The sequence below is a fragment of the Bombina bombina genome, chromosome 2 (genome assembly GCF_027579735.1).
Source record: "Bombina bombina isolate aBomBom1 chromosome 2, aBomBom1.pri, whole genome shotgun sequence".
Lineage (NCBI taxonomy): Eukaryota > Metazoa > Chordata > Amphibia > Anura > Bombinatoridae > Bombina > Bombina bombina.
Genome location: NC_069500.1, coordinates 69,408,628 through 69,421,383, shown reverse-complemented (window position 1 = coordinate 69,421,383; position 12,756 = coordinate 69,408,628). Strand labels below are relative to the sequence as shown.

Here is a 12,756-nt window from a genome sequence, read left to right as displayed (position 1 = left end):
GGAATATTTAACTGAGTTCAAGCAATACAGTAAAGATACTGAGTGGAGCGATATTGCCCTTAGGAATCAGTACCGTCTAGGTCTAAATGATGCCCTTAAAGATGAACTCGCTCGCATTGAGCTTCCTAGGTCCTTGGAAGGACTAATTACACTAAGCATTCAGATTGATAGAAGGTTGAGAGAACGCAAATCAGAAAAACAAGGTATGGATACTATCACAAGACCCTCTACTACTTACCAAAAACCTACAGTCACTCAAACCTCAGAACCTATGGATTTGGGATTCACTAGAGGCCCTTTACAACCAGAAGAAAGGAATCGCAGACGCATAAACAACCTCTGCATGTATTGTGCTTCAAATGCACATACTGTAAGAGAGTGTCCTATCTTACAAAGGCAGAAGAAACGTAAGTCCTTCAGAAAAACCACATGCTTAACCACTAATGTTAACCAAGTTGCTTACTGCTCTATATCTCTTACCTTACAGTGGGATCTACACCAGCAAATCAGTGAAGCCATCATCGACTCTGGGGCACATTCTTCCTATATTGATTCTGTTTTTGTCACTATAAATAAAATACCCACTGTGTTGAAAGCAAGACCTGTGTCCATTAGAGTTATTGATGGTAATACAATTAGTTCCGGTCCTATTACACACCAAACTATTCCCATCAAGGTTTCCACATCAAGTGCACACACTGAATTCATATCCTTTGATGTGATAAATTCTCCCATGTTTCCCCTGGTGCTTGGTCTACAATGGTTACAGACGCATCAACCCACCATACATTGGGATCGCCTCGAAGTCGAATTCCTCTCAGATTATTGCAAGAACACCTGTTTTCATCACTCCTTGATCTGTTCTATAAATCCTACTGGAAGAATTATTCCTTCTGACTATCAAGATTTTCAAGATGTATTCAGTGAAAAGGAAGCAGAGTCCCTTCCTCCACATCGCCCGTACGACTGTCCTATTCAACTACTTCCAGGAGCTTCCATTCCTTACGGGCACATATACCCTCTATCACAGCCTGAACTAGATCACCTCAAAACTTACCTTTCAGAGAATTTAAGGAAAGGGTTTATACAACCCTCTTCTTCCCCTGTGGGGCCGGCATTTTCTTTGTCAGAAATAAGGACAACTCCCTACGCCCTATAATTGATTATAGGGAACTTAATAAACGGACTGTCAAGAACCGCTATCCCTTACCTCTAATTCCCGAACTCATCGAACGTCTCAGTCAAGCCACCATATACACTAAATTAGACCTACGTGGAGCCTATAATCTCGTCAGGATCCGAAAAGGAGATGAGTGGCTCACCGCCTTCAGAACAAGATATGGGCTCTACGAGTATAAGGTGATGCCTTTCGGGCTCTGTAATGCCCTGGCAACGTTCCAATATCTAATAAACGATATATTCCGTGATCTCCTTGACATCTGTGTAGTTGTATATTTGGACGACATTCTGATATACTCTACTAACATCATTGAACATATAAAACACGTCCGTTGGGTGCTCTCTCGCCTTAGACAACACCGACTTTTTGCCAAATTGGAAAAATGCATCTTCCACACCTCTGTTATTACATTCCTGGGTTATACTATCACTCCCACAGGAATTCAGATGGATGATTCAAAAGTGCAAACTATTAAAAACTGGCCCATACCTTCCTCCAAAAAGGACCTGCAAAAATTCCTTGGTTTCTCCAATTATTATAGGAAATTCATCAAGAATTATTCCTCTCTTACTAAGCCTTTAACTTCTCTTACAAGTGTCAAAACTACATTCCACTGGACACCTCAAACACAGGCTATTTTCGAACACCTTAAGGATGTTTTCACTAAAGCACCGATTCTTAAGTTTCCAGACCCTGATGCCCATTATGTACTTGAAGTTGACGCCTCCAACTACGCTCTAGGGTCCATTCTGTCTCAACGTAAAACTCCAGAAGATCCACTCCACCCTGTTGCCTTCTTTTCACGAGTAATGACACCAGCCGAATATAACTACCCTGTAGGCGAAAAGGAGTTGTTAGTGATCAAGGTCTCATTAGAACACTGGAGACATCTCCTAGAGGGCAGTAAATTTCCGATACTAATATATACGGACCACAAAAATCTGGAATACCTTCTGACTAACCGTACCTTATCCTCTAGACAGCTAAGATGGAGTTTATTCCTATCAAGGTTTGATTTCCATATAACCTACAGACCAGGGAGTAAGAATGGGAAAGCGGATGCCTTGTCCAGAAAAGATACCAATCCTCATCATTCCGATACTCCTGGTACAGTCATTCCAGCTGAGCAATTCATTACACTATCTCCTACTTATCCTGAAGTCCTTAAACTCCTACAACAGAAAGATACTTCCATCCCTAAGCTTAAACTCACACTGGGACAAGATGGTCTCTATTACCACCAAGGACGTCTTTATGTACCACCTTCCCTTCGAGACAATTTGTTAAAAGAACATCATGACTCACCGATGGCAGGACATCTTGGAATCCACAAAACCTATGATCTTCTTTCACGTACGTACTGGTGGCCTGCTATCAGAACTTCTGTGCAAAGATATGTTCAATCTTGCCACATATGTACAGTTTCCAAGACTGAAAAAAGACCTCCTTTCGGATTACTCTTACCATTACAGATACCTGACCGACCGTGGTAAACCATAGGAATGGATTTCATCGTCGAACTTCCATTGTCACTTGGTTACAATACCATACTTGTTGTTGTTGATCATCTTACCAAGATGGCCCATTTCCTCCCATATCATAAGCTCCCAACTTCATCAGAACTTGCAGTTCTTTTCTTGAATAACATCGTCAAATTACACGGTCTCCCAGATTCCATTGTAACTGATAGAGGTAGTCAATTCACCTCTCGTTTCTGGAAAAAATTATGTGACACTATGCAAGTAGAACTCCGATTCTCCTCCTCATTTCACCCCCAATCAAATGGCCAAACAGTGAGAATAAACCAATGGCTCGAACAGTATATTCGTTCTTATTGTTCCAACCACCAAGACCAGTGGGCTAATACCCTTGCTATGGCTGAATATGCATACAACAATTCTACAAGTTCCACTACTTCCAAGACACCATTTTTTGCGAATTATGCTTTTCACCCTTCCTTCCAACTTCACCCTCGGACAGATTCAAACTGTCCCAAGGTTGATGACCTCACTAAGGATCTCCAGGATCTTTTCATAGAACTCAAGAGGCATATAGCTGATGCTCAGGCTCATCAGAGACGTTACTACAACCTCCGAAGACGTCAACCACCTTCCTATAAAATAGGTGATCTGGTCTGGCTGTCGACCAAGAATATAAAACTGAAAACCCCCAGCAAGAAACTTAGTGCTGTCTTCATAGGTCCTTATCCTATCACAAAGGTTGTGAACCAAAATGCTGTTACCTTGGATCTGCCTTCTACCTTTCGACTTCATCCCACCTTCCACGTCTCTTTGTTAAAACCTCATTGCGAAACTAGACAGGTGGCCAGCCAGATTCCTCCTCTCATCTTACAGGATTCGGACACGGAATACGAAGTCGATGCCATCCTGGACTCCCGTATTTACCGTGGAACTCTTCAATACTTAATCCGTTGGAAGGGATTCTCTGAGGAGAATGACTCTTGGGAACCTTCCTCGAATGTTCATGCTCCCAAATTGGTATCCCTGTTTCACAGGAGGAATCCAGAACGACCTAGATTCGTAGCTGCGGGGCACCTACCCTGAGGTGGGGGGTATGTCATGGATTTCCTTATTCCTTTCTGTCCCTTTAATTTTACCTGTGCTCACACCTAGCAAGGTTATTTAATGCCTGGACATGCCTCCCTCCCTGCTTCAGTATTGTTTCCAGTTTAGCATACAGCTTCACAGACCTGCTGCAGGGATTTACCTCTCTCTGTTCAAGTCTAACTATCTGAAGGTATTTAAACCTTTTCTAATACGGAGCCTACTTGAGAAACTGAAAGAGACTTATATGCTAAGTCTGAACATTTCCTAATTTGGATTAACAAACACCGCTGCTGCATTATTTTCCTGCTTAATTGCCTCTGGCAGATCAAGTGTTTTCCAAACCGCAACTGCAGTCTCATCCGATATAAGTTGTGAACTTTATAACTTTGTACAGACGCTTAACTTACATTGGACCACACTCACAGGATACCTCCTCATATTCCTCTTCACATGCTTCAGGAGTAGCGTGATAAACTTCAGACTGAACTTTTGTGAGTAACACTACAGCACAGCACTTAATACCTGCTCCACCCATCTGCCTGTCAGCTCTCACAAACAGCACAGCTATCAGCGTGTATCACACTTCAATTGACTAACAGCCTGCTGCATCTGTACTGACCTAACGCTCTTCCTGTGTGCTCAGTGATTATCAGGAAAAGTGTATCCCATCCACGGTGCGTTTGTTTAACAACTGCTGTGCAACCTGATTCAGAAATACTGATCAGGAATTTAAATCAAATAGTAACTTTCAACTGCCATACAGACAGATACATTGTAACTTCCTCATTGTATCTTAAAGTAAGGCATACAATCATATATTTCCCGCAGTTGAGATCCACAACCACAACCAGATTGTTACACAGAGAGTCACACCAGACCAGCACTCCTGTCCTCCCTGAACGCACAGGTGGATCAGTGGCTGACTCCGCACCAACTGGAGATCAGCTAAGTGGTTTCTGACAATGGAAGTAATTTGGTGGCGGCATTGAATTGGGCAAGTTGACCCATGTGCGGTGCACATGTGTGTAATCTGATCGTACAACGCTTTGTGCATAAGTACCCAGGCTTACAGGACATCCTGAAGCAGGCCAGGAGGGTTTGTGACCATTTCAGGCGTTCCTACATGGCCATGGGTCACTTTTCAGATATCCAGCGGCGAAACAACATGCTAGTGAGGCGCTTGATTTGCGACAGCCCGACACGGAATTCAACACTCCTAATGTTCGACCACCTGCTCCAACAAGAAAAAGCCGTTAACAAGTATTTGTATGACCGGGGTGCTAGGACAGCCTCTGCGGAGCTGGGATTTTTTTTGCCACGTTACTGGACACTCATGCGCAATGCCTGTAGGCTCATGCATCCTTTTGAGGAGGTGACAAACCTAGTCAGTCGCACCGAAGGCACCATCGGTGACATCATACCATTTGTTTTCTTCCTGGAGCGTGCCCTGCGAAGAGTGCTGGATCAGGCCGTAGATGAGCGTGAAGAGGAAGAGTTGTGGTCACCATCACCACCAGAAACAGCCTTATCAGCATCGCTTGCTGGACCAGCGGCAACGCTGGAAGAGGATTGTGAGGAAGAGGAGTCAGAGGAGGAATGTGGCTTTGAGGAGGAGGAGGAAGACCAACCACAACAGGCATCCCAGGGTGCTCGTTGTCACCTATCTGGTACCCGTGGTGTTGTACGTGGCTGGGGGGAAGAAGATCACTGAGGACGAGGAAAGGAACATGAGAAGCTCGGCATCCAACCTTGTGCAAATGGGGTCTTTCATGCTGTCGTGCCTGTTGAGGGACCCTCGTATAAAAAAAGCTGAAGGAGAACGACCTGTACTGGGTGTCCACGCTACTAGACCCCCGGTATAAGCATAAAGTGCCTGAAATGTTACCGAATTACCGCAAGTCGGAAAGGATGCAGCAGTTCCAAAATAAATTAAAAAGTATGTTTTACACAGCGTATAAGGGTGATGTCACAGCACAACGGGAATCTAACAGGGGAAGAGGTGAAAGTAATCCTCCTCCTCCCATGACCACGCCGGCAAAGACAGGACGCTTTACAGACGTGTTGTTGATGGAGGACATGCGGAGCTTTTTAAGTCCTATGCATCGCCACAGCCCTTCGGGGTCCACCCTCAGAGAACGACTCGACCGACAGGTAGCAGTCTACCTCGCCTTAACTGCAGATCTCGACACTCTGAGGAGCGATGAACCCCTTGACTACTGGGTGTGCAGGCTTGACCTGTGGCCTGAGCTATCCCAATTTGCGATAGAACTTCTGGCCTGCCCCGCTTCAAGTGTCCTGTCAGAAAGGACCTTCAGTGCAGCAGGAGGTATTGTCACTGAGAAGAGAAGTCGCCTAGGTCAAAAAAGTCTAGATTACCTCACCTTTATTAAGATGAATGAGGGATGGATCCCGAAGGGACTGACATTGGGCGATACATTCGACTAAAAAAGGCCTGATGACATGAGCTGCCTTGGGCTAAAAATGGTCCACACGCTGCTGTATTTTATCTTCGAATGCCGGATGACTTGCATGACTTATCCGCCACCAACTAGGGTTCAAGCCGCAATGTTTTAGGGCACTTTCTGCCTGGGAAACAAACATCAATTTTTCTGGCCGCTGTTACAGCAGCGGCTGCAACAATACCTAATTTTTCAGGAATGTGTACATGTCAAATTTTTCTGGCCTCTGGTGCTGCACTGTGGCTTCAAAAACCACACCACTCATATCTCGTGGCCCAGTAGATTGCACGCGCAGTGCCCCAAATTTGAAGTATCAAAATATAAAATGAGAGGGCGCTAAAAGCAAGAATAAATACCACACTTAATCTCTAAAAAATTATAGGGGTTTAATAAAAATAATTATACATATATATAACAGGTAAAAATTACTAACATCAAAATTAGAGGGACGTCTCCCTATAAAAAGTTAATAGTAAAAATACCACCAATATATTCCAAAAAAAATTAATTGTTAAAATTGCATTTCTCATCCATTTGTATAAAGACCATAGAATATAGTCGGTTCGATGTAGGCCGCTGGTAATTGCAATAAAATTAATCCGCAAATGTTCAGGGACCAACAGTTGGTAGTGATCCAAAATGATTAACAATGTTGCAGAATAGTTTTTGTAACTTTGTAGCAGTTCTTAAATAGATAAGTGCCTGAAGTTAAAAGACAGTGTTCCACCTTTTATATGCAAATATCGAAGATACTTGTGTAGTAATAAACAAGTCTTTATGAATTGGCAATAGAATGTATTTAAAAAGGGCGCTCCAGGGCGTCTTACCGTTTTCTTCTGTCGGCTAAAAGCAGGCCGCTCAGCTTTTGTGGTAAAGGTTCACCCGTGGTGATAAAGTGGAGTTCAAGCTTCCAGGTAAACTCCCACTTGGGTTTAACCGTCTCACAGCAAGCCGCTCTGACCACACTGGTGGCGGTTTCCTCTCGGTCGTTGAGCACGGTTTGTAGCCGTAGTAGTCCGTGTCACTGGCTGGATCTGTACTGGCTGAGGTTAACACCTCACTTTGTGACTGTCACAAAGTGAGGTGTTAACCTCAGCCAGTACAGATCCAGCCAGTGACACGGACTACTACGGCTACAAACCGTGCTCAACCACCGAGAGGAAACCGCCACCAGTGTGGTCAGAGCGGCTTGCTGTGAGACGGTTAAACCCAAGTGGGAGTTTACCTGGAAGCTTGAACTCCACTTTATCACCACGGGTGAACCTTTACCACAAAAGCTGAGCGGCCTGCTTTTAGCCGACAGAAGAAAACGGTAAGACGCCCTGGAGCGCCCTTTTTAAATACATTCTATTGCCAATTCATAAAGACTTGTTTATTACTACACAAGTATCTTCGATATTTGCATATAAAAGGTGGAACACTGTCTTTTAACTTCAGGCACTTATCTATTTAAGAACTGCTACAAAGTTACAAAAACTATTCTGCAACATTGTTAATCATTTTGGATCACTACCAACTGTTGGTCCCTGAACATTTGCGGATTAATTTTATTGCAATTACCAGCGGCCTACATCGATCTGACTATATTCTATGGTCTTTATACAAATGGATGAGAAATGCAATTTTAACAATTAATTTTTTTTGGAATATATTGGTGGTATTTTTACTATTAACTTTTTATAGGGAGACGTCCCTCTAATTTTGATGTTAGTAATTTTTACCTGTTATATATATGTATAATTATTTTTATTAAACCCCTATAATTTTTTAGAGATTAAGTGTGGTATTTATTCTTGCTTTTAGCGCCCTCTCATTTTATATTTTGATACCCTGTTCTTTATAGCCATTTGGAGAGGTGGTTAGGGAGAGGCTTGGATAAGTTTTTAGACCTCAGCGCTATATAACATTGGTTTTTTCCAAATTTGAAGTAGGAGGACCGACCAAGCATCTTTTTCCATCTCCCGGTTCCTAAAATTCATGCCATATACACGTCCCCTGATAGGGGACGTAACAGGGATTAAACTGATCAGAATAGTACTACTTAACACACCACTCATATCTGGTGGCACAGTAGATTGCACGCGCAGTGCCCCAAATTTGAAGTAGGAGGACCGACCAAGCATCTTTTTCCATCTCCCGGTTCCTAAAATCCATGCCATATACACGTCCCCTGATAGGGGACGTAACAGGGATTAAACTGATCAGAATAGTACTACTTAACACACCACTCATATCTGGTGGCACAGTAGATTGCACGCGCAGTGCCCCAAATTTGAAGTAGGAGGACCGACCAAGCATCTTTTTCCATCTCCCGGTTACTAAAATCCATGCCATATACACATCCCCTGATAGGGGACGTAACAGGGATTAAACTGATCAGAATAGTACTACTTAACACACCACTCATATCTGGTGGCACAGTAGATTGCCCACGCAGTGCCCCAAATTTGAAGTAGGAGGACCGACCAAGCATCTTTTTCCATCTCCCGATTCCTAAAATCCATGCCATATACACATCCCTTGATAGGGGACGTAACAGGGATTAAACTGATCAGAATAGTACTACTTAACACACCACTCATATCTGGTGGCACAGTAGATTGCACGCGGTGCTCTGACAAAATGCAGAAGGACATTTGGCAGACGGACATTTGGCAGACGGACATTTGGCCGACAGACAGAAAGCTAAAGAATGTTCCGATTTCGGCCGAGGGCAGATACGTTCCAGAGTGCTCTGATCTAATCAGAGCCTCGGGTGCCACAACTGCCTCTGGGAACCTTGCCATGGGTCCCAGACCACACGTCTTGTAATTCTCTGTCTGGGAAATTATCTATCTATCAAATCTATCTATTTATCTATCAAATCTATCTATCGTATCTATCAAATGTATCTATTGCATCTATTGATCTATCTATCTAATCTATGTATCTATCTATCTATCTATCTATCTATCAAATCTATCTATCTCGTGGCCGGACTGTTATCTGACAGCCACTTGTGTTTCGGCCATGCCATATACATATCCATGCCATATACACGTCCCTTGATAGGGGACATAACAGGGATTAAACTGATCAGAACAGTACTACTTAACACACCACTCCTATCTGGTGGCACAGTAGATTGCACGCGCAGTGCCCCAAATTTGAAGTAGGAGGACCGACCAAGCATCTTTTTCCATCTCCTGGTTCCTAAAATCCATGCCATATACACGTCCCCTGATAGGGGACGTAACAGGGATTAAACTGATCAGAATAGTACTACTTAACACAACATTCATATCTGGTGGCACAGTAGATTGCATGCGGTGCTCTGACAAAATGCAGAAGGATATTTTGCAGACGGACATTTGGCAGATGGACATTTGGCCGACAGACAGAAAGCTAAAGAATGTTCCGATTTCGGCCGAGGGCAGATACGTTCCAGAGTGCTCTGTTCTAATCAGAGCCTCGGGCACCGCAACTGCCTCTGGGAACCTTACCATGGGTCGCAGACCGCACGTCTTGTAATTCTCTGTCTGGGAAATTATCTATCTATCAAATCTATCTATCGTATCTATCAAATGTATCTATTGCATCTATTGATCTATCTAATCTATGTATCTATCAAATCTATCTATCTCGTGGCCGGACTGTTATCTGACAGCCACTTGTGTTTCGGCCATGCTATATACATATCCATGCCATATACACATCCCCTGATAGGGGACGTAACAGGGATTAAACTGATCAGAATAGTACTACTTAACACACTACTCATATCTGGTGGCACAGTAGATTGCACGCGCAGTGCCCCAAATTTGAAGTAGGAGGAACGACCAAGTATCTTTTTCCATCTCCCGGTTCCTAAAATCCATGCCATATACACGTCCCCTGATAGGGGACGTAACAGGGATTAAACTGATAGGAATAGTACTACTTAACACACCTTATAATAACGCAGAGAGAGGCAACGCAGAGAGAGGAGTCTGAAGAAGAGGAGTCAGAGGAGGAAGGTGGCTTTGAGGAGGTGGAAGACCAAACACAGCAGGCGTCCCAGGGGGCTTGTTGTCACCTTTCGGGGACCCTTGGTGTTGTACGTGGCTGTGTGGAGGAAGAGACCTTCAATGACATCAGTGAGGACGAGAAACCGGACATGGCTAGCTTGGTATCCAACCTTGTGCAAATGGGGAGTTTGCGGTTGTGCAAATGGACTGTTTGCGGTTGTTTGCCGTGCGTTAAACGGGGAGTTTGGTCTGTCACTGTGAAGCGGGCGTAACCCTTACACTACCTGATTGATACCGGATGTTTTAAAGCACGTTATTCCAAACAATTTAGGAATGTTAGGTGATTTATGCCCTTTATGGATTAAAACCAGACTCTGCATCAACTATGTAATTTTCCATGGGAGTTTTGCCATGGATCCCCCTCCGGCATGCCACAATCCAGGTGTTAGTCCCTTGAAACAACTTTTCCATCACTATTGTGGCCAGAAAGAGTCCCTGTGGGTTTTAAAATTCGCCTGCCTATTGAAGTCAATGGCGGTTCGCCCGTTCGCGAACAGTTGCGGAAGTTCGTGTCCGCCATTCGCGAACGCAAATTCGCGACATCACTATTTATTTATATAGTCCTGCATGAGTTAATGAATTTAAGTATTTAATGATATACTAACTAAACTATTCTAATTCATCCTCATGGTGCCGTATGAGCAATAGAACACAATTATTTAAAGATATACCAACTGAAGTGTGTAACTGTAATAAATTTGATTCAAAGCTACTTCTCAAAATCATTTGAGTTAAATTCTATTGTACTGTATGATCAAAGGAACACATGCACTCTAAGGTACTTTCACACCAGCCACACACATAATATAGGAGACAAGTATCACATATGTACACTGGTATATATAAACTAGTGAGAGCTGACTATCAATAGATGCTACAAAGGCCGGATATATAATAACAGATCTCACAAAGAACTTTTTTCAGCTACAAGCGATAGAGTAATTTTAAATGTGTGTGTTTACCCATCTTCTAAACAAAGTTTAATAAAAGTTACATTTTAATAAATTCTTCTACCTCTACATATTAGTCTGGGCAAAGAGTGCTACACAAGCATTTCTTTTTTGGGGACTCTAATCCCAATTGTCTATACAAAAGTTGTATTAAATGCTAGCACCACTTCTCACAAAAGACATTATACTGATACCAATACAATAGGTATCATGAGTAACTAATATAATTGAGAAGCATGCCTCTATAGTGCCCTTGCCATTTTTTTGTGTTTAGGAATTGTAAAAGGTCTTCCAACTGGGTGACTTGGGCTGCCTGCAACCAGCCTTTAGCGGCCCTGGTTAGCCGATGCGCCCACTCAGTGTGGGTATCTTTCTCCAGCTTCTTCAGGTCTCGGAACCGCTGTTGGTATGCCTCCGGGGTAATAGCATACCTAGTCAGGATGACCTGTTTTACCTTCTGATAGTCCCTGCTGTCCTCATCTGGCATGGTGCGGTAGGCTTCAGCGGCCCGCCCAGATAACTTGCCAGCCAGTAGGGGAACTTGGTCAGCGGTACTAATATTATGCAGTTAACATAATCGCTCAAAGTCCTGTAGGTACCCATCGATATCCTCTGTGTCGTTATGATCCTTGAAGGCGTGGTAGGGAATCTTAGCTTTCCCGGTACCAGCGCTGGAGGGTACTGGTAGTCCCTCTCCGAGTCTCGGGGGGGTTTGTCGGGTCACCATTAAGTACTCCTGTACGTCTGCGGATGTCCGTGTCAGGAGCTCCTCTGAATGGGGTAGCAGGAAAAAAAGCCAACCGGGTCCGCATCTCTTTTAGGAATTTGGTTTTGTTGTTCGCCATGGGTACGGTTGTACCTGCTACCCGGTCTCCCTCCATGAGCTCCGCAATCAGCCTTGCTTTGGTTTTATTGCTGGCAATAATTACTCTCGCCTCCAGTAATTCCTTCAATGCAGTTCGCTTTAGTCTGGTATAATCTGTCCCCATTTACTGTCCGTTCATATACATCAGGCGCAACAGTTAAGCTTTTTTTTTTTTTTAAATGCTGGACTTTTTAATGATGCCAGCCAGCAGATGGTGCTGAAGAGCACCATTCAGCCTGACAAACAAGATGAGCTGCAGTTAACAACAGTGTGAGCATGTGCTTCAGTGTCAGACAGTGGAATGGCTGATTGTCAATTAGAGGAGGTAAGGATTTTTTTTAGCAGTGTCAATCTGTGTTTGTAAATATTGCAGTTCTATGGCAGGGTCCAGGGCTCTGAGCATAACATTATAGCACTTGGAATGGTGTGTTAGGCTATAAAGGATGCAAATGAGACTTTTTCATGAACTGCAGATAAGGAGTTTATTGGTCAAAGCTTTACTTTACTGTATTTGCAGGACTCTTTCGGAAGTGATGTGGGGTCTTTGCAGGAGTCTTTAGGGGGGCACAAAATTGCTTGCACCTCCTTGTGCCCCCTTTGTGTGTTTGTGTCACTGTATGTTTGTGTGTGTCCTTGTGTTCTCTCCTGAGTGTGTGTGTCACAGTGTGTGTGTGTCACTATGTGTATGT

At 43.6% G+C, this 12,756-nt stretch overlaps 1 long non-coding RNA gene across 1 annotated transcript; it reads left to right on the top strand.

Annotated features, from left to right (window-relative positions):
- Positions 1-244: 244 nt before the first annotated feature.
- Positions 245-599, top strand: LOC128647651 (uncharacterized). Its single transcript, XR_008400373.1, has 2 exons — positions 245-407; positions 488-599. It is a non-coding gene; the product is annotated as an uncharacterized LOC128647651 (long non-coding RNA).
- The last annotated feature ends 12,157 nt before the right edge of the window (positions 600-12,756 follow it).